This window comes from Neodiprion lecontei, chromosome 6 (genome assembly GCF_021901455.1).
Source record: "Neodiprion lecontei isolate iyNeoLeco1 chromosome 6, iyNeoLeco1.1, whole genome shotgun sequence".
Classification (NCBI taxonomy): domain Eukaryota; kingdom Metazoa; phylum Arthropoda; class Insecta; order Hymenoptera; family Diprionidae; genus Neodiprion; species Neodiprion lecontei.
In genome coordinates this window covers 7,051,004-7,070,211 of record NC_060265.1, presented here as the reverse complement: position 1 = coordinate 7,070,211, position 19,208 = coordinate 7,051,004, and the positions used below count along the sequence as shown (strand labels likewise).

At 42.2% G+C, this 19,208-nt stretch overlaps 1 protein-coding gene and 1 long non-coding RNA gene across 2 annotated transcripts in view; one reads left to right on the top strand and one right to left on the bottom strand.

The window, feature by feature from the left end:
* Positions 1–19,208, top strand: part of LOC107222776 (transcription factor Sox-5) — a 137,924-nt gene that overhangs the window by 15,130 nt on the left and 103,586 nt on the right. Inside the window, exon 2 of the mRNA XM_046742783.1 lies at positions 16,834–16,933. The gene's annotated coding sequence lies outside the window, so the exon portion shown is untranslated. The remainder of the gene's footprint in view (positions 1–16,833; positions 16,934–19,208) is intronic.
* On the bottom strand, positions 1,476–17,937 carry LOC124294977. The gene is made up of 3 exons (XR_006904883.1): positions 17,787–17,937; positions 2,153–2,229; positions 1,476–1,522 (listed from the first exon to the last, which is right to left on the bottom strand). It is a non-coding gene; the product is annotated as an uncharacterized LOC124294977 (long non-coding RNA).

Sequence of the window (19,208 nt, the reverse complement as noted above, 5' to 3'; positions counted from 1 at the left end):
CCTGCGGCAAGGCTTGAACACGTAATAAATCCGCGAATTGTGTTCCTTTCTTTCCCTCTTTCCCTCTCTCCTCTCTCATCCTCGTTTCAAAAACTTTTGTGCCGTTTTTTTTTTTATTTCTTTTCGCCTCCTCGATTCTCTTTATTATTCACCGCTCGCCCGCGTGACGCTTTTTCACGGCAAATAATCCGATTCGTTGTGTTTTAATTTTTGAACCGCGGTATAATACAACAATTTGCGCAGTTGATTATAATTATTTATCCGAGGCTGCCACAACCGGCACTTACAGTGTATTACGAGTGTGTAAATATCGTCCCCGTATTTATCGTAACGTGCATCATCGCGCACGCTGCCTGTGTACAAGATTGATTATACTCCTCAACGAAACTAATATATCCGGAAATTAAATGCGGGGAATACATTAAAATGAACAATTAGGCCTCGGAGCCACTGCGTCGGGGTCAAACGGGCCAGCGGCTCGCCTACGGACGGAGAGACGGAGAGAGAGAGAAAAGAAAAAGCAGAAACTGAAAGAAAAAAAGAAAAGCAGATGATAAAAGGAAGCGCGAGAGGAGAGCACGGGCCGAGGGGCCTCTTCGTGCCACGGATAGACGTCTACCACTACCGTATCTACCTCCACCACTTCTACACGTCTACCGTCCGTCGCATCGCATCGGTCCATAACGGAGGATACAACAAAGACACACATCTCCGTCGGTGGCTGGCTGCCGGCGGAGTCGAACCCGAACCTGGTGGCTGGTGGCTGGCTGCCTTTGCGTATTATACACACTTTGCCGTACACGGTACCTTTCGTTGCCCCCGTGCGCCTTTGATCCTCGACGCGATTCCGTCTATTCCTATACGCACACACACACACACACACACATATATACATAGGAATATACGCTCACGCGGGTGTATATCGTACACGTATGCATACGTACGATACGAAGATGCGTGTATGGTGTAACCCGTGAACGGGAAGGTGCGCAACGCGATGTCTCTATGGCCTGCTGGTCTCCTGTGTAATACGCATAAAGGCTCATTGTGCGAACCATGGGTAGTACGGTTGATTCGAGTGGGCAGAGAGACTCCCGGTCGAATATGTGGAGGGAAAAGCCATCTTTCGGTCTCATTTTTTTTACGTATCAATATCTAGGCAAAGAATTTCACATGACGCGTGTATATAACGTATCGGATCCGTGGGTATTTTACGTTACAAATGTGCTAAAACTGACTTTGCAATTAGGGCCTCAATTATGGACACTTATATATATATATATATATATATATATATATATATATATATATATCCTGTGTGTCATATGTATGTACGCATTGTTGATACAAATGCATGGGGTGAAGAATTGTCGACGTTATTATACTCGGACACCATTTGCGTTCTACGCGAGCTTTGTTATAAATTTTCCCGCATTCGTCAGATGGACTTGCATACAGATTTTCATCGTTGATATCCGATGCATCCGAGGGGGGAAGTTCACTTCTTTAATTTCAGCTGTACCTGAAAATTAATGAGGAATTAGCATTTTTAATTTTTTTTTTTTTGGAATGTAGAAAATTGCTCTCCGTGAGAGAATGGAGGGGATTAGAGTGAAAAGTGAATCTTGCAAAAATATTTATTTTCGTCTGGAAAATCGGAAAATGTCAAGGAATTTGATCTGTCATTGATGCTGAACACCTTGATTACAAAATCGTTGTTATATTTGTGTCAGATATTATTTTTACGCTTCAAATCTTCCGAAATCATATCATTACGATTTGAATAAGCGAAAGAACACTGAGATTACGCTTGCAACATGTCGAAAGAATTTATGGTTCTGTGGAGAGACGTTGAAATAATCGATACACTATATTCCGTCATCTCCCAATCCAACCGCGATTCTTCTTATTTCACGTGCAAAGCAGTAGATACAAGTTAGTTTTTTCAAATTCTTCTGTAAGTATAAGCAAATGACATTTATTTGATTCACAGTTTTTGTTTCACTGCTCCAAAATAATCGTACACGTGCCTTATATTTTATATTTATGTCCGTATATATATATATATGCACGGTATTCCAACTGCAGCAACCGAATCTCGGTAAAGACAAGTAAGACGATCCATTATGAAATAAGGCAACTAATTACATACCCCAAGATTAGAGAGTGCCTTCTAACGAACCTTCCGCCTCCCGTTCTTCGAAGAACTTCACTCTGCGGCGATGCTGACTGGCATATGGACGATTCAGAAAACAGAAACAAGAAGAAGAAAAATAAGAAGGAGAAGGGGAGAAGCTTATAGTTAATGCTTTCACAAATACTGCAGCATTTGTTCGACACGAGGAAGAGAAAGAGTCTGAAAATAGTCGGGGTTTTCATATAGATTTTGCATCAAACGACAAAATCTCGTGCAAGCTTCAGCAGATTTCATAAATTGGGAAGTGGGAAAGAGAGGAAAGTAATAATCATTTTCTCTTTTCCTTCAAACAGTGACGTATACCTGATTGAATTGACCCCGGAGAGTATATACACATAATACATACTTGTTATTGAAGTACTCGCAAAGACTCGTTGGCATATTGCGTTATACCCGCGTAGGTATATAGGAACGATAATAAAATAATAAAGAGAAGCAAACCAAACGTTAGCTCGCCAGCTCCTTTGACCTCCAATGGCTGTTTACTGATAGAGTAATTAGCTAATTAAGTAATGAATGTCAATAAAAGTGATTATTTAGCTGCCGCGGAGAAAAGTATCGCTGCTGAAAATACTGATACAAATTTTACGCACCTATATATGATTTTATACTTTACACATCGTGCGTTTTCACACACGTCATTTATATCGACGGTGATTTTCACGGCGCAGGCTCTGGAAGCAGCGAGTTTTCACTCTCGTTCTCGTTCGCGTTTTACTTTTTGGTGAAAAAAAAGAAAAAAAGAAACGAAAAAAAAGGGAAATAAAAAAATCGAGCTTCGGTTATGCCGCGAGTGTAAAGCTCAACGCACGACGAAGCGACGTATAAAAGCGGGAGAGCAAATTTAGTCAGCCAGTTATGCGGGAGAATCAAGCCGCGATCTATATACATACACATATATGTATAATAGCTTCCTGTGCTTACAATATTAGAATCTCTTCTGCTCTCCCGAAGGGGACACGTCTCGCGAATATTCTCAAGACTGTTCATTGAAATTACACTCTCGTTGAGAGATTTGCGGGGAACGCTCGATATTCTTTACCCCGAGGATCTTTATTACAGCTGCGCTGCGATCAACGCCTTTGACGGAATTTATTCCTATTTATTACTCCTAGTCTGTACAATTATCCTTGTACATTATTATAATGCGTTTAGGTATAAGTGTCCTTCTAATCTTACCGCTTTCGCTGTAATAATAATCTCTGAATCATTTATAATACATTCAAGTCGACATTAACATTATCTTTTATACTGCGCCGTATGATCCATGCATTTGTGTCATTATGAATATATTATACATCCTATCTCTCTCTCTCTCTCTCTCTCTCTCTCTCTCTCTCTCTCTCTCTCTCTCTCTCTCTCTCTGTCTCTCTCTCTCTCTCTCTTTTTTTTTTACCAAAATTGTACAACCGGTAAGGATGTATATTTTACCTCCTCGTTTTTTTTTTCTTACTTCTTTTTCTATTCTTCAGAATAGTCTGGGGGATTATTGTGACGAAATTATTATTCCTTAAGAATAATTTCTGTACATATATATATTACACTTCTTAGATCTCGTTACATCCTATATATATATATATTTCCTTCCCAGTGTACGCCGGCGTCACGGGAAACCAGAAAAACATTTTCACGGTCGCAATTGAAAACCGTTTCCGTCACGCAATTCCCTCTTTTTCGGTTTAACGTCCATTCTTAGGTCGTTTGTTCAAGCAAGAAACAATTATTAGAGCCTAACTAATTTTTTAACAAAAAACCTTGTAGACTCACGACATTTCAATGTGTCTGCAGAATGTCAAAATTAGTCTCTGTATAGTTTTGCAGCTTGTTCTTCTTCTTGGAAAAAGTTTACGAAAAAACTCACTCAGAACGATCATAAAGCATCGAAGAATCAATCGATGATCAACTCGATCATCCAGGTTAAATACATCGGTGAAAATGAAGTCAATCGGCTCTGTGTCGAACGTTTATGTTGTGCTTCTTTTTCTTTTCTCCTTTTTCCGCCGCATTCTGTTACGGGATAATTTATTATCTCTAGATAATTAGGCATCTATATATCACGCGCATTTATATTATACACATATATGTATACACACGTGTACATATATGTAATGTAGACATTATAGTATATACCAGTACCCGATACGTGATGTGCATTCGTGAAAGGCAAGACACGAGGCACGGTACATACGGTGATTTTCACGGTAATGGAAATAACGTGTCGCAGCGTCAACTCGCGTCAATTTCAGAGGCACGATATCTTTGTTCAAGAGAATAAAGAAGGAGAAGAAAAAGAGAAAACAATAAAAGCAAAGGAGAAACGGATCCGAAATATTTATTGGTATACACGGTTAAATTATTACTATTCACGAAATTTTTCTCTTTTACTCGAGGTGATTTCAATCGAGAATCAAATCTTTCGATCTGCGGTATAATAATATTTGCATATGATAGAACGTTCAAGAGAATTACACTTGAAGTTACTTTTGGTGTATAGGCATAGATTCGAGTAGAAGTTCTCAACGTTTCGTGATTTCGTATACCTATATCCGTATATATATATACATATATATCATTTATTTACACTCACTTAGGCGCCTGGCTTTTATAAGTATTTCGGTACAGTCACATACCGCTGTTTGAACGGTTCTTCTTTCATTTTATTTTTTCATTCTAGTTTTTAAAATTTTTTCGTAAAGCGAAGCCGTGTTCTCTGAATACTTGAAAAATTTTAAACCGATCACTGGGTCTTCCCAACAAGTGAATTTATACAGAGCGAGGGACAATTATTTTTTGTAAAAACCATGGGATAGGAAGTTAGAGCACCTACATTGAAATGGAATACCAAGTTTAAAAATACGGATTCAGTCACGATTTCACTTGTGTGTAATTATTTTCTAGAAAACTTGCTTCATCGGATCAGCTAATGTTGTGCCAGCTGCACGTTTCAAGATTCAGTCTCGTTCCGCAGTCGATTTCGATTTCCCGACACCCTGATAAGAAATTGACGCGAATTACGCATCATTGAACGTACGATTGAAATATCAGTAATCCCATGACAAACCGTATCACCGCAAAGAAATTTTTCTTCTCCTATTTTCTTCACCTGAGATCCGCACTCGTGCTCGATACGAATCCAAGGTGTAACGAATATCGCGTGAGATATCGAATTGCAGATAAATAATTTTGCTCGTAATTTGTTGACATGTAAATCGCGACCGCGATCGCAACGGCGACGAAAGGGTTCGTCCAGTCCTCGAGTTCCTTTGATCCTCTCGAAGGATCGTACAAGGTACGTGTAGGCGAGTGGCGTGCCGCGGTATCTCTACGATGTTATAAATAAAGTATATACGCACGCACTCACGTTCATATACATCTCTGATATCACACAAGCAGCACAGTGAGTATATAAAGCGTACCGGGTGAATTGAATTATTTTGAGCAGTGAGCTCGGAGCACAGTAGTCTTTTATGAACGAATCGACAATGGAGTCTTTGTGCAATACGGATACGTAGGCGGGGTGGAAGGGAATGGGAGGCTGGGGGCGGGGGGGGGGGGGGGGGAGGGTCAGTGCAGCTTTCTATACAGCCATCGCGTGAATGTGCTAATAACGAAGGTAAATTTGTTCCAAGGAATCATTAATTAAAGTATTTTGTAACGAGGCGCCCGCTGCCGACGCCTTACGTTGTGTACGTATATGTATATTGTATAAGTACATGTATATGTATATGTATGCACACATGTACGTACAGCGTTACACCCGCAATCGTATCGTAAATACCCATGTATAAAAATATACGGTACGTACAATGGTACGTAATATACGCAGAAGCTCGTGGAATGTTTTGTTTCGCACAGCGCGGTGATTCCATCTGTAGTAAAAGAGGTGAGACGTAGGTACGAAAAAGTTCGTAAATCAACCTGGCGAATGAAGACCAGTGATCATAGAATCGCTAATGTTTCAAAGAGAATATTATTCTTTTCACGAGATAACAAGGCAACAACGGAGCTTCTCTTCTTTTCTCTTCTCTTCTCTGACGGCTTTCAGGGTAAAAGCTTCGACGACAGAAGGTTCGCAGTGTCGGCCTACCTGCAACTCAGCGTAGATTATATGTATACCTACATATGTATAATACATTATCTAGATTCGCAACCATGACGTGAATACGACGCAGTCTGGAGCTTGCAAGCTTGCGATATATACTGCAGATAGGCGCGGTGTACTCTTTTACTTATGTACCGCAGTCGCCGATGTAAGACGTATCGGTTGTAAGTTTGCAAGTCGACTTCTCGATGCAGTCGCGTGCAGTGTTGAATCCATTTGTATGGGAGGTTTGCTAGAAAGGATGGGAACACGGGAGGCGTAGTATTTGTATAACTCTCATATTCCTCTTCACTACGTGTATAAGCCAATATCGTTCTGCGTCGAAAAAGACAAGCAGCCTCGGCTATTGAAAGCCTCCATTCAAAGCGCATGACTCCATTCTTGAAACCGTGCCACGTACGCCTTATGATATACATATGTGTATATACGGATACGAATATGTGTATAGGTATACGCGTTTGTGATTCGCTGTTACGTTTACCTTCTCTGAATCGGTACGTAAAGGAAGTCTTGAGCTCACCCACTCGACGCCATTTGATTCTGGCTATAATAATGAAGGACTTCCTGTCGCCCGGAAAACTATCGGAAATCCGACAACTTTTACAAGTTTTACTCGCGTTAACAGCTGATTTGTGATTAATTTTGTAAAAGCAATTATCGAATTTATACGCAGGATGGAGTTCGGTCTATTCTGTAAAGAGGTGCAGCGTGTCGCGTGGTTGAAGCGAGAAAACGAGGTTTCACAAAACACGTTAACTTCGACAGTTTTAGTTTGCGCTTCTCACCTAAAGAAGTGGAAGTTTGATGTGAAAAACAAAAATTGTAATCGGGAACTTGATTCGTAGATCGAAAGGAGTAAAAAATTGCATGCGGAAAAGCGTAGAAGAAAATGTTTTGTCGAGAAAAACAGAAGTTTCTTCCCGATATTCGAACACGACCGTGTACGAGCCTGTCTATCTATTCACTGCACGAGCAGAGCTATTTATTACCGGCGTTCAATGATAACGAGGAAATCGTTCGCGCAGGGACGAAACCCTTGGTTGAAGAGCAATCGATGCTCCCTGCAGCACCCTCGTTCGTCGAGCGAAAGCTGCGCTTATTAAGCCTCCGTGTACGCAGACACATGTTCGACGCAAGCCACCCTCCCCTGCACGCCGTTTCGCGATCAGATCCGCAGAGACGTAACGAAAACGGACAAAAAGACGAAGGAACGAGACACCGGAAGAAGGAAGCGCGAGACTTTGTCGAAAGTGTCCGCGGATTGTTCGCCGATCGATTCTCCTCGATCGAGGGGAGATAAAAAGGGGAACGGAACGGTCGCCGTTGACGTCAGACAGTCCGGCACAGAGGCGCTGCTTCATCCGTCCCACTAATTGTCATTTTCCGGTAACTTCCGGCAGACGATGCTTTTTTCATCGGCAGGGCTTTACGGGTGTTTTCAATTATTTTTACGATTAAGAGTTTCATCTGTGCCGGCCTCTCTCCGATACATCGCGGCACTTCGTGCTCCAGGAACCTGCCGCCGTTACAGGCACTCGATGCTCGCTCGTAGATAGGCAGGCACTCACGTGTCCCGGTGTTTGTGACGGTAATTACACGCGAACCCCTACAACAGAAGCCAACCCCCCAACTCGACGAGAGTCGCCGCGTCCAACCGTGAGGGGTAATCGATCGTTACCGTATTTTCCTTTAATAGCTCGTTCCCGCCGACGCGTGCTGACGGTGAGTAAAAAGTGTGGAAAGGTTGAAAAATCGAGGAAACAACCAGTTGAACGTGTTTCCACGACATTCGTAGTACGTAGGTACAGACGAATAAGCTTCGGGGAAGATTTTTTCTCACACCTATAGCTCGTTGTCGGTGTATAACTGTCAGTCTTCGATCCGAAGTTTAAGTTTCTACACGACTCGCCATGATGATACATTAATTATGTAGATTAGAGCACGGAATTATAGCGATTCGAGGGGCTATTCACTCGACGATCGGGTCATAAATTTAACGGTTTTAGCAAGAAATTAGGACGAAAAAAGAAATCAATTTATATACGCTGGGAACCAACGAGGACGCACTGGATAAGGTAGAAATTAGTAGAAATCATTCGAAATCAGTGTTAATCAATCGGGTTCGTTCGCTCGATTTCCAAGCAAATGTCCCTTTCCGTTAATCTGATTACGTCGATGACCTCGGGCGATTTTTTTGCCATTATCATAATTCACGTGAAATCCTAGCTCATTACGTACCACGTTTGCTAATTGACGATCTCGACGTTTGATTCTATTTGAGGTATAAAAGAAAAAGTAAAAAATTCTCATCGATTTGTTAAAAATGCTTTCGAATTCTTGGACACAAATATTTATCGATCGATTTAGATACCCCATACATTTATACCAACGTGTCATGTGTTATACAACGAAATTTTAACGCAGCGTAAAATCTTTTCAATCGATATTGAAAATATGTATACCGGAGTATAGCTATGTACACGTAGGTATAACGTATGCATGATCGATGAATTTCGGGGTGTAATAGCGAGCGTTTACGATGATAATATAGCAATGCACCGCATAACAGGGAACAACAAATGGATCGGCGATCGGCCGATTAGGTGACGAGAGATCGTGGTCATTTCTTCGGGGAACCAGTTTTACCTCTGGGCATTTCTATTACGACTGAGAGCTAAATAAGAGAAGTGAAACGCCGTGAATGTGGCTGTTCGTAGGTCGTTGTGAACGTTTTGATCCGAAGCGCGCCATCTTAACCTAGAGTCGTTACCCACCGATAGCCGGGGGTCCCTCTCACACGTCCTCATCGGGTATGGTTATAATGGAATGACGATTATCTCTCCGTATGGTCAGGCTTCTCGAACGATCGCGTCATCTTATCGCATCCCGCGGGGTTTCGGCCAACGGCGAAATTCATCCAGTATATACCGAGTCTCTCCGCCTATCGAATCTCGACTAACCAACCACATCCTAAACGGTTGCATCAGTCGCGACACGACCGTTTCCACCTGTTTGTCGGAAATCGTCGCAACCTTGCGAACGAATTAAGCAAGGATTGACCCAATGTGCAAAAAGTCCTGCGTCACGGTTCGAATCAATGGTCGCGAAGACGGTGAACCCCGGAAACAATTGGAAAGGTGAAAACCGCTCGGAGATTTGTTTCTTCATGGGTGAAAGGAGAAAGAAGGATGATCCCCCTGTTGTTTTGATAAGTGGAGAGGTGAGGGGGCAAGGCAAACGCTGTTTGGGTAATTCGAGCAGATTGTCCGGCTCACAATCAGTCAGTCAGGAGTCACCGGCAGTCGGTGCGCGTTGTTTTCTCCTGTGGGAAGGGCTCCTCCGGTCGACCGTGTAAAATCCCGGGACCGAGGGTTGGAGTGAGAATTTTCGTTGTGAAAGCGGGGGTGGATAAGGATCGAGGGCGGGACCCTCGACTCCGCTACAGAAGGATTAGCTCCCCCATCTAGCACTTTCGTCCGGCTCATTGTAAACTGATTATCTGGAAATGAGAGAAATCTCCACCGTTCGTTCGTTGGTTCGTTCGTTCGTTCGTTCGTTCAGCGTACCTTTTGCCCGACAATCAGCCTCGACGATTCAATGGAAGGTACAAACGACCCTTTGATCCTTGCTCGACTCAACGATTCGCGGATTTACCGATTTAAGGCTCCGTCGCACACTTCGCGTCGCTTCTGTCCGACGACGCTGGAATATCGATTCGAGTATCAGGGCGGCTCGGTATAATTGTACGAAATTATTATTACTACCAAATTTACCATTTCCGTATGCGGGGAGCGAAAAATTCGCCGTCGATTGATCAGCGAGCGTATGCGTGTACCTACACTTTTTTTTTTGATATTTTAATCATTATCGTTAAGGTCGCAACGGCTGCCCAAAGTTCCCATTGACGTTCCCCTCCCCCTACCCGCCGTTGGCGGCAAGTGTTTGACTTACTCGGTAAGCGTGGAGCCATTTTCACCTGGTCAAACAAAACACAACGAGGACGAGCCTCGTGTCATTGTGTTTGCATTATTATTATGTTAATCACGAAAAGGCAGTGACAATACGTCAACCTCAATTTCGTTCCTGGTTCGGCTCAAACTAACACACATATTTACTCATGTAGCTGAACAAACGTTGTACCTGCCTAACTCCGCGGCAACGCTTGCTCGGCTGGCCTACCTAGGCAAATCGTTCCGTACTCATAGTTTCACCTACTCGCACGGCTACTCGTGGTCACGTAGAGAGGCTGCAGGGATTCTTCGATCACCGATTCTCGCGTGCGTTTTGTCTGGAAACAAGCGGCACGGACGGGAGAAACCGAAAACCCAAGCGATCATCGATCGTTGGCAAATTTCGCTGATCAAACTTTTTTAATACTACATTACGGCTCGTATGTATGCGACACGTATATGTCGGTCAAATATTTTATCATTGCCACACCTATTAAATAACACACGTTAAACGCACCACGTGCTTCGCGCGGACACGCGGCTCTAATATGCCAACACGTCAACGACTACGCGTGCGAACGAGACTTGGTCCCATATTTTCGTGTATAACCCGATCTTTTCTGCAGTTGGGAATTTAATCGCATAATATGAATGAATGAAATGTCGTACACGCTGAAGTAATTACTTCAATTGAAACAGAGTATTTTTAATAATAGATATCGCTAATTTTTGACCGATTGTTATTATTGAACGTTAAGTGTGCTTATCATTATGTGTAGTAAAATATTACAGTTGCGTGCCGAAAACTTTCATTTCATACAAATGATATTTTTTTTAAGAAAAGCTAGTTTCAGTTCGATCGAATAAATGTTTTTACTCTTAAGACGGAACGTTAACGGAATCGATGTATTTTGTGAATATTGAAATTCATTAGGTATTTGAATGATCTTTTTTTTTTTTGTTTCAAACTGCGGAATTGAATTTTTAGACATTTACCGCAATGCCTATAATTAGCTATGATATACCTATTCTCAATGTCTTTCTCTCAGTGTGAAGCCTGGATATGATTGCCGCGAATCTTTCCGCATAGATAGATAATTTTAATGTATGCCGGGGGAACAAACGGCAGCTAATTTACCGAAATTTTAACAAAAACTGGTTTGAAAAAGTGGTATCAAGGATATACGATAAACTTTATGGATAACCGGTATGTATACGATCGGCTAAAATTGCCAATAAATGAAAAATTTGACTCTTTCGACTAACGAATATTGAAATTCTTTCACACGAATGACGGTTCAGGCTATACCAAACTCTGTTTTAGTTCATGCGCCACTAGCAATTATTATTAATAACATTGAATATAGAAAATTTTGACAAGATCTTGTAGCAATTTTATGCTGCACAAGTTCTCGCGTCTCATTTATACGCACTCGCTATGTAGAATTTAGAAATAAGCGCGTGCATACAAATCTTGAATACTCGATATTTATCCTCCACACGGGCAGCTGATTCTTCGAACAATTAGCATCTACCGATCGATATTCAATGATTTGGTTGAAAAATGACACGTTCAAAATCGCTTATACGTACGAGTAAATAAGATAGTAATATACGAGAAGCATTTTGCCGCAGCAAGTCTTTCACGTCGCAAAAGCGACTCGGACCTCGAGATCAGAACCCGGATCGTTAGCGACATCCCGAGTATCGGGGCACGTGGTCCCGTCATGCAGCGAAGCTAACGGATTCGGTATAACAAGGCTTCGAAGCCGACGCGACGACGGTCAAGTGCAGCAGGAGTCGGCGAGAATCGGCCTCGACGCTACGCCGCCGGAGTGAAGAGCACTCGCGTATTATCGAGGCCAGCAATTATCATGGCCAAGGCAGGTTTTCGCCTCTATGGTTCGGCTCGGTTCTCATGGTATGGTGGGCCACGTCGCCTGGGAGCGGAGCGAGTCAAGTCCGCGGTGATTGAGTCCCGACTCGTCGTCGTCGTCGTCGTCGTCGTCGGCACCCTCGGGGTGCGTAACGCAATTACGATTGTTGTTTGAATGAACAATCAAGCGCCCTCCAGGCTCGCCCCAATCATTCAATTTCTGTTCAATCGCCGCCCCCGAAACTCGCGAAGGTCGAGACTTTGTGCACCGCGCGGGAGAGAAACTGAGAGAAGGAGAGCGAGAGAGAGAGAGAGAGACCAGAGAGCGGTAACAAAGCGAGACTTTGCCAGCTTCTTATTTCCTGCGGGTGACAGGGCGAATATTACCAGAAGAAATGTAATAACAGGTCGGGTTATCAGCACACACGGTCCCTCCGCGTTTCTCTCTCTCTCTCTCTCTCTCTCTCTCATCTCTCTCGTACCGCGACAGCAGCGCCGCGTTCCAGCCTCGTTTCACCCTGTGATTAGGTGCCGCATGCCCCTCGACAAGCCCCCGGGGGAAAAACCGTTCGAACACTCGAACACCCTACTCCATTATTTCAGTTACATCGCCCCCTTTCCGCCCCTTACTTCTCGCGCCCAGCCAGAACCGGCAATCTTCTTATACCCCGTTCATTTCGTTTCCTTTCATTTCATTCATTTTCATCGATGTCCGTGATTTCCTTTTCTATACTTTCTTTCGGCTTTTCACGATAATTCCTGGCAACGAACACTTACCGTCGTCGTCGGTCGTCTGTTTTTTCTTCGTTACAAGTACACACTACGCAACGCACGATATGACTTTTCCGGTATTTTTAGAAAGTCTTCCGAAGACGTGAGTGAAGATTTTACATCGATCCGATCGGTTCACCATTTTTTCTAATTGTCCCAAATTTCATTCGCGATCGATGAGGCTCTTACTTATCGTCTAGTTAGGTAATCGGCTCTCTCGATCTGCTCGATTCGACTGGTTTAAAAAATTTATGGTTCATTAAATCGCTCCTTTCCATTTGGACACAAGTATTTTATATTTTTTACGATTTTATTTCCTTTCTGATCACTTTATCACACCAGTTTCATCAATTGTATAAACTCGGTTGACGTGGAATCTTTAATTCATAGATCAATACCGCCAGGATATGCAAATTATATATTCTGTGGCCGACGACGTGACGAAAAATACTGTTATCTTCTTTATTACTGTGTAAGTACGATATAATAATCGTAAGTACACGTATCTATAACCTCATACAGCGTCGACTCTCTAAAAACTGTATAATTAGCGATCAGGATTGTCCAGGCGACGATCGATATTTCGGAGGACCAAAAATTAAGATTCGAGGAATTCATCTCTCGTTATTTCATCTCCGCATGTTTAAAATCTCGATACATCGACCCTTCCAAGTTTTAACCCCCAACCGTTTATCCTCTCGAACGTACCAGAATAAACCATTCGTCTCGATCCCGCACCTGCGTGCAGTTACACGCATACGGGTATAAGATACAATAACACAGCCCACACAGCATTTATCATACAACATACACGTGCGAGTGCGCGCGCGCGTGTGTTGAGACTGCGGGAATGACACACGCTCGGTATTACGTATAACGCCAAGATTGAGGTAAAACACTTGCAGGTCTCTCTCCGAAGGTGCGTTGTATCAGCTGTGCAGAGGTACGATACGTACATACAACACGCATCGACCGCCGATTCGCGAGACGAGAAATCCAGCTTCGCTCGCTCGCTCGCTCGCTCGCACTCGAGATCGGAGGTACGTAGGTATAACCCGCGAAGCACCGGCACGAAGGAGGGCAGCGGGCAGCGAGTGACCGGATCGTGGCGGGGTCGTCGTCCTCCGGCGTCCTTGCCAGCCACCTGACCACGCCGTCAGCACCGCGGCTAGCCGGCACGCAGGACGCGAGCCGCGCGCCACCTAGTCGCCGCTCGCTTCGTTCGCTTCGTTCGCTTCGCTCGCTACCTTCGCGCCGCGACCCCGTCCTACCCCATCCTAGCGCAGCGTTAAACTTGCACTCCGAGCGCACACGCCCGCCAACGGACCTCGTCTACGTTCGCCTGCCTTGTAACTTGTGTACCCGCCCAACTACGTACGTCTACTACTCGATGCGCGAGAGCGAATTGCCTCGATATTATCGAGGCTTTGCGCTATTAATAGAGAGGCGAGCTCCTGCCCTTGATACCTGCCGATGCTCCTGCTGCACGTTAACCCTTTTTGGCTCGTGATCTCGGGACTATTTGATCGTTCGTCGGATCCACAAATTCGTAGACCACTCGTCCATACATATAATAAAAGATTGCCGATCCAGCCAATCTGGGAAATTCTTTATTACGTGCATTCCGGATGGTGGACGACATTTTGCACACGCGTTGAAATAAATTGAGTCAAAAAGAAAGTACCGATTTTGCCGTTAAGATTTATTCTTCTTCAATTTCCATCTTTATCATTTAATTACAAATTTTGAAGCTGAAGGTCATTCGGAGATCACGTTATTGGAAATGGTTGAACTTGATTCCCTGAATAATAAGATCACTTCAGAGACGCAGAGTCAGATGGACCATCCTGTATAGCTGTGTTCAGAATTTACGTCTCGTGCGGGTATTTTTTCAATTCTTATATTTTACTCGCTGCGCTAGCTTGATTATGAATATTTATGTATAGACATGATAATGATGATGTTAATAACAATGCGAATACGCGTGTTTAAGGTCTAAACTTCATAGTCACTAGTTTTTACGCGACCTTCTGTTTTTCATTCATGAATTATTCAAATCCGACGTTTTTAGAAAAAAGACAAATCCGATACATTGAAGCGATAAGTCAAGGAAAAAGCTTACTTACGATCAGTCTCGATCCGTGAAAGTGGAAAACAGCCGGAAATTTTCTAAACCACATTGAACGGCCACCTTGTCATTCGTTCAATCTTTCTGAACATGCGTTACATTCCATAACAATAGCAACTTAAAATTGCCAGCGCGTAAAGACTTCACGAATGTGTTGATTATGATTAATCTCAGGTAGGCGATAATTGGCAGTTTATGAAATTTTTTGGAATTGGATACGAAGTCAGGAAGAATCAGGTTTGAACATCGTCTATTCCGACTACAACTTTCGGACTTATAACCTGTTCTACGACAGGATTCGACGTTATTATGCACCATTTGAGCCATAAATTATTGACGACGTATAGATTTTTTATTCGTAAGTTCTAACGATTTCGTACCGAGCTATCGAATGGCGTGATTCGATCTGCGGCTACAAGCCGTCGTCTTGAGCTAGATTATAATCGTTATTGTATACCCGTGGCAGCTTCCCGCGATGCAGACGGGTGGATAAATTGCGCTATTATAGACGTACATCTGTATCATTACAGCTGTGGTTATAATGTCGGAAATTAAAAGAAATAATTTATAACAACGACTTATTATTTACTACGACTGCAGCGACCGAAAGGAACGAGTCGAGTTGAGAATAAAAGAGGAGAAAAATATTACCGGTATTAAACATCTGTACACCCGTAACTGTTATGAAGACGCAGCTATATGGCTAATAAATTTATTGCCGAGAGTATATAATATAATAATGACGTATTAATTAACCATTCGAATTCTTGATTTTTCAACCAATTATATACTTTACTCTCACGTTTGCAGGTGATTGGCTTACTCTAGCTGCTGTACGCGTATTTTTCTTCTTCTTCATCGTCTTTTATGCAGTCTTGCAACGATGCAATTAACGTCAAATATACCACATATAGATATTCAAAACGGTTGATCGTTTTACCCGATACGTAAACCCGAGCGTCGTATCTTATAGGTATTCAAAATCGATATAATTTTTTTTCTGAATTCAATTCACGTTGTTCTTAACCAAGGAAAAAATTATACGAATACTGAAAATGGTACGGGGAAGAGAACCGATTTATTCGTGTGCGAAGCGAAATATATATTGTCGATTAAAATTCCCGATTACGCATAGATCTTTACAAGTATCCTAATAGTTTCTTGAGAACAACGATATTGCTTTCATACGTAGAATTCATATTGCATATACGTGTATAATATGTGTGTACATAAAATACCGGCAATATTATATGCATAAATTATTGTCGTTTCGTTTCTCTGTTTGTATTTCGTTTGTCACAATCAAGATCCGGGAGCGTAAAAAATTTGTACCCGAACGCGATGAGGTAAAAAAGTTTGTCCACAATCGTGAGATTTACCCGGTATATGCTTCTTCGCTGCGGAAAATACATACGTACACCTAATTATAACCTGCCTGTGCACACGGGCGCAGGTATTTTTACTAATACATTGCAACTTTTTCTGCGAATATGACCGATGGCCGTCGTACGCGACTGCGAACCTCATCGGCTGACTCGTGACGCACGTCTCGTTACAAAGTTGAATTCCTTTGTAACGTGTATGGAAAATAAGAAATATCCACACACTCGACGGAATTTGAAAGCGAACTGTGACGCAAGAGTTGATTCCTCGGTGACATTGTGCATTAAATATTCCGGCGTGTGATTTAGCTTTTTGCGATTACGTAACAAAGATGCATGACTTTCGTACGATAATTCTTTTTCTTACCATCTTTTCTCGATTTGTGATATTCTTGTAACATTGTTTTTTTTTCGTCGTTTTTTGCAGAAACGAACAGGTCCTGATGTTCCCTCCGATATACGAACGGTCGGTGGGCACGAAGCGCCGATAAAAAGCCGAGAATCAGCTGGCAGAAAATTCCAACCCGGTAAGTTATTTCAGTATCGATTGTGCAACATTTTCACAACGATTTGTCCAGCCGATCGATTTCGCAGAATATTACGTATGCACATCTGCTGCTCTTTTCTTTACCTGTGAACGAGCAGGGGATGAAATAGCTGGGAGAATTAGTCACGCGGTATTTGAAAATTGAGGAACGATTTTTTTGAGCCAAAAGTTTACAACAATCGTTCCAGACTTCGATAGTTTGGTAAAAAGTTTACGATTGCCGAGCTTAGTCGGATCTCATTACGAACGAAATCGGTAGTCAAATTTATGCGAATTAATTCCGACTAATCGCGTGCTTAAACCACTCTGTAAGCTGTCTCGAAACACTCATTAAAAGGTGAATATTAATCCTATAATAAAAACGTGAATAAAAGTAGGAATTATACGGGATAAAAGTAAACATTTACGGCTACATGTGGATATACGTGAGTTGAAACGACGCTGCGATCGGCAAGCAGAAACGACGAAGTGGGGGCCTGCAAATAAATTGGAAGCGTGAATTTCCGGTGCTCCTTGCACGCGATGATCGTAAAACAAGGTGGTCGATTCGTTGTTACGATCGGGGATCTTACGGTCGTCGGAATGCATAGAAATATAGAAATATATTACGTAGGCTTTACAGAAATCGAGGCGGGTGTTTGCTGTCTACGAGTGGGAATCGAGCAGCGAAGTTTGTTTGCAGGCGGATATCTAATCTGCGAAAATATGACTCGGGCGACAAAGTAAACTTGAGGAAATGTAGGGTGCAGAGGAGCGTAGATCAACGATCGGTTAGGGCCCCGGTTATGATCGATCAAACTCGTTCATCCTCGTATACAGACTCACTCACTCACCTATTAGTCTCTGACTTCCGCAAATTCCCTCTGCAATGGCTCTTGTAGTTCTCCACGTGTGTGTCAAAGTGCCGCGGTTGTAATCCATTAGATTCTGCGTCAAGACTAGCGATTTTTCAACAGTTGGATTATTTTTCCGGCGACAAGAGAGTTTGGCCAAAACGGATCCTTCTTCTTGTTTTTCTTGCTTGGTTCCCCGCCGCCGGTGAGTGACTGAAAAATTTATTTTCCCATTGCGAAACCTTCAGCTATCCGTAGCTTAATAACGAGATCAGATCAGACCTGTATTCCATATTTTTTATTGCGCTTTTTTCTGATTCTTATTTTTGAACGTCAAACGAGGTGATTGGACAAATGTGAAATACTCAGGCAGGTTCATTTAAGTTGTAATTACTATCTCAGGAAATGTGAAATAAGTTTGAAAATCAGTCAAAACGTGCGGTACTCAATAAACATCTATATTCACCTTCAATCATTTTTCTCGACGATAAAAAGAAGTGAGTTTCTCGTGAAATTAAAACTCGAACGATTCGCCCTAGATTTTTAAAAGATCTTCATTCACCTGTTTCTAGTTCGAGGATTAAAAATATTTTTGATACCTTCTTCGTTAACGTATTGAAGAAATAAGGTGTAAATTTAAATGAGAAAACATACAATTTTTTTACCAATACAATCAATAATCTAAGGAAAATTCTACATTAACGTGGATACCTGTTATAACTTACGAGCTTAAGTTATCGACTATGGCTGTTGTTGCGTAATAATTATTATGCCTCGAAATTCGAGTGCCGATGTTGTGACGAACGAATCGTAAATGCTGCCCATTTTGTTATCCACGTAAAAGTTCAACACGTTTGTTAATTAATTCTGGGGTTATTAACGAATATTTCAAACACTGTTGCGCAACGCTCGATTTTAGTCGCACACGTTTTATGCCACCGAATTAACTTTCATCCTGTACCCAACTGTAGCGACGCCTTTATCAGGTTATCAAAACTGCCTCGTGATAAAAAAAAAAGAAGCAACAAGTAAATCAATAAATAACAAAAGGGCTGTAAAAAAATAAGGTATTAAAAAAATTGTATGCTCTGCAAGCGAGCAGGTAAAAAATCAGATTTCCATCTTTCGCACGCTGGTTGCATACATATTAGTGATCGAAGGTTATCAATCCCTTTGAAGATGAACGACGTGCAAAAATGCGAGTCGTATTTTCCACGCAGTTTCAGATGCGCGTGGGAAAATAATATAACTATATAATTACGATAAAATTAAATTCTCTAAAGAGAATTTAATTAACGCTAATTATTTATAAACGTAACGCGCAAAGCGTCGATCATACCCGTTGTGAAGGCGATCGCGCGTAGGAAGAAAAATTCTCGACGAAAGGAAGTCGAGGTAAAAAAAAGTAAAAGCCGACAGAGA